This window comes from Acyrthosiphon pisum, chromosome A2 (assembly GCF_005508785.2).
Source record: "Acyrthosiphon pisum isolate AL4f chromosome A2, pea_aphid_22Mar2018_4r6ur, whole genome shotgun sequence".
Classification (NCBI taxonomy): Eukaryota; Metazoa; Arthropoda; class Insecta; order Hemiptera; family Aphididae; genus Acyrthosiphon; species Acyrthosiphon pisum.
Window position 1 is genome coordinate 48,634,077 of NC_042495.1, and position 3,427 is coordinate 48,637,503.

A 3,427-nucleotide genomic window follows, 5' to 3' on the forward strand; every position below is an offset into this window, starting at 1 on the left:
AACGCAATCGAAAGAATAATAACAATTTAAGCCGCATATTTTCAAACTCGCGACTACTTGCGAGGGAATCAAAACCTATAGGGTACTTCAAGTCGATTTAGAATCTCGAAATTCGGCATGAAGCAATGTTTTATCGCACATATAACAGAAAAATTCTGAAAAAAAATTAATATAAAAAAAATAAATTAAAATAACGTTTTTTCGAACTTCAATGTTCAATGTGGTACTATTCATACCTTTTTCAGTCACCATTTACAAATCTGGTTCAAATTTAATTCTTAATTAACATTTTTGTACCAGATTTCTAAATAGTGACTAAAAAACTGTAAATAAATAACTTTGATAAAAAAGCTTGCCCTTGTTATATTATAAAATAAATGATAGATGTTAATATAAAATGAAGGATTATTGGAACGATAAAGATACCTTTGTCATTAATTTATGATCCTCCAGCTTTCCATATTTTGATGTTATAAATTTCATTTTGCAATAAAAATACCATAACTATGACTCGATTGTCGTGATGGGTGAACTTTTACTTATATACCTACAGGTTTGTACGGAACCCTCGGTGCGCGAGTCCAACTCGCACTTGACCGGTTTTTTTTATATCACTTTTCTTGGTAGTTATAAAGACCTGTTTTTATAAAAACCCTTATTGTATATATTATTGTTGGATCTAAATTGTATTTAGAGTGTCAAATCTGTATAATAGTGGTAAAGGTTTTTAAGAATATTGTGTAAACTAATGATATAATTGACTTTAATTACAAAAACCTTGGCATTTTAAATAATCATTTATATTTATTAGGTATTAAATGTATTTAAAATAAAAAAATACTTACATTTATTTTATTTGTAATAATGTAGGTATTCATTTTTTGAATTCATAAGTGCTATATAATTTAAAAAAATAAACATAGAATTATAACTTAAAATAAAATAAAGACTTTCTTGCTTAATAATAAGTAATAACACTTATCTACCTAACAATGAAAAAAAACAAAATAAAATACATTTTTTAAAATAGAGTTTAGCAAAGCCTTACTATCCGAGGGTTTGATGCAATTTATTATTGCCATCTCTCCGAAAGTACTGTACAAATCTTCATGAAACTTAAAATATAAATTTGTTAATATTGGAAGGGTGCGTGGATTAAATTTGGAATTTCTATGTGCTATCATTAATTGATTAATAAATATTAATAAAACCAAAATATATTTTTTCTGTGTATGAAAATCTTGTTATTAATGAAGCATTATACTGCTAATGATAATGTATTGTGATCTGTAAGTTGTGATGATAAACAATATATATTTTCAATCAAATTCGACACTTTTGACCACGGGAATATCTATAGTAGTTACTACATAATTAATTTTATTTTTACTCTCAATAATTTACAGATCTTTTAATGTTCATTAAATATACTTCTAAATTTCAATACTATAATATTGACATTTTATCTATTCATTTTGCTAGACATTTTCACCTTCCCAATCATTTACCAAAACTCAATAAACATCTAAAATTAATAATGTACCTAATATTGGTATTTTAAATGTTCGATGAATCATTATATTATGAACTATACACTGTCTAGAATAACAAAAGTGTAGAAATAAAACCCAAAAAATGAAAAATCTACCATTATTTATTATTTATCTTAATTATTATTAATATTTAATAAACTTTCATTTTTTTGAACCTTAAACCTGCTTATGATAACTAAATAACTATGAAGTACCCATTTGTTAAATATATATATTATATACATATATTAGTTAACTATTCATTGCCCCGTTGTGTAAATGCATCGGTAGAACATTAATAACTCCTCTAAATCAATTTCGCCAACAAGGGGTTGGTTTAAATGTGTTTGTTATTTTATACGTTTAGGTATACATATATATTCGTCTACAAATGAGTGGAAATATTGAAACGATATCCCTGTGGGCATATTTGTCATCAGATAGTACACAAACTATTTTAGATAAGCTTTGCCTATACGGTTTTCCGACTTCCGGTAGTTACAAATCACAAAACATGGCGTTTAAACAGTATTCAAAATTATGACTAAATACTCGCAAAGCTAATTCCATGAATTAAAACAATTTCATTCTATTGATGGTAATAACAAATAACTATATTAATAAAATACGTATTTTCATAACGATTATATTAATGTTAATTTAACTAGGTATGAATAATATTAGTTAGAATACAGACTGCAGGGTTCGGACAGTCATGTATTGATTAACTCATCAAAAAAAGTTAGCACAAGTATTACAATCGTTTGAGACCACAAAAAACAAAACTTAACAGATTTTCCTCCCATTATAGTCTTCCCACTTTCTCAAAAACTGTTTTGTGAATTTTTTATCTTGGATTAATTTTAAAATAATATGTGCTCGATTTCTAATTGATTGAACGTGATGATATATTAATTTAGATATGTAGATATGTATAGACAGTTTAATATGTTATTTCCCAAGTTGGTTTATTATTATTATATCAAATATTTTGAAATTATAATAATGAGTGACATTAGTGACATCTGAAATTTGGTGAAAGTTATGAAACAGTAAAAGCAACATTGGCGTTGATCTCCGAGGCCTTTAATTTCTTACACGAGACACTGCGGGATTATAAGCGTGAACGGAGAGACTAAAAAGTTTTAATTTGAAATTCAAATCAGCGAACCATCTTGTCCTTCCCTTCTACATTTAATCTATCTTATGTTCCATGGTAATTGACATGCAATCCCGGAAAAGTTTAGGTGTGCCCCTGTTGCTGCATTATTTTCCTTATTAATTTGGTTTTTTCACAATTATTTAGTCACCTAATTTTTAGTTTGAAAGATGAGTGTAAACCGATCAAATAAATATAACGTCTCAATAAAATTGTGATTTTAATAATTTGATAATCGTGCAGGTCTCTAGGGATACCCATGTGCCAAAACCAAGTGCCTGGACTCTGCCAGTATACATCGTCTGTTTAATTGATGCGTAAGTAATCTCCTGGTGTTAGATTTGTAGTATATACATACCTACATTATACATTTATCAATACATATATGTATATAGGTGTAATCTGGAGTAAATTCTTGGGGTGGTAAAATACGCATATGTACATACATATTGTATGTGATAGGTAATGAATAATTATAAAATATTAATTTTAGGTTTATATAATATTATTGAACAACTACGTAATTAAATATTCTTAGAGTTTTCTGTTATTTATAGTAGGTTTATGATAATTTTGGTAATTTTCCAATAATGAATTAATTTATACTTCATTTTGCATTATTGTAAAGTTTATTATCATAAGCATATAAAGTGGTTGTTATAATAAACACAATTAATAAATAAAATAGGTAATGCAAATAAAATTATTTATTTTGTTAAAATGACTTGTTTTTGTC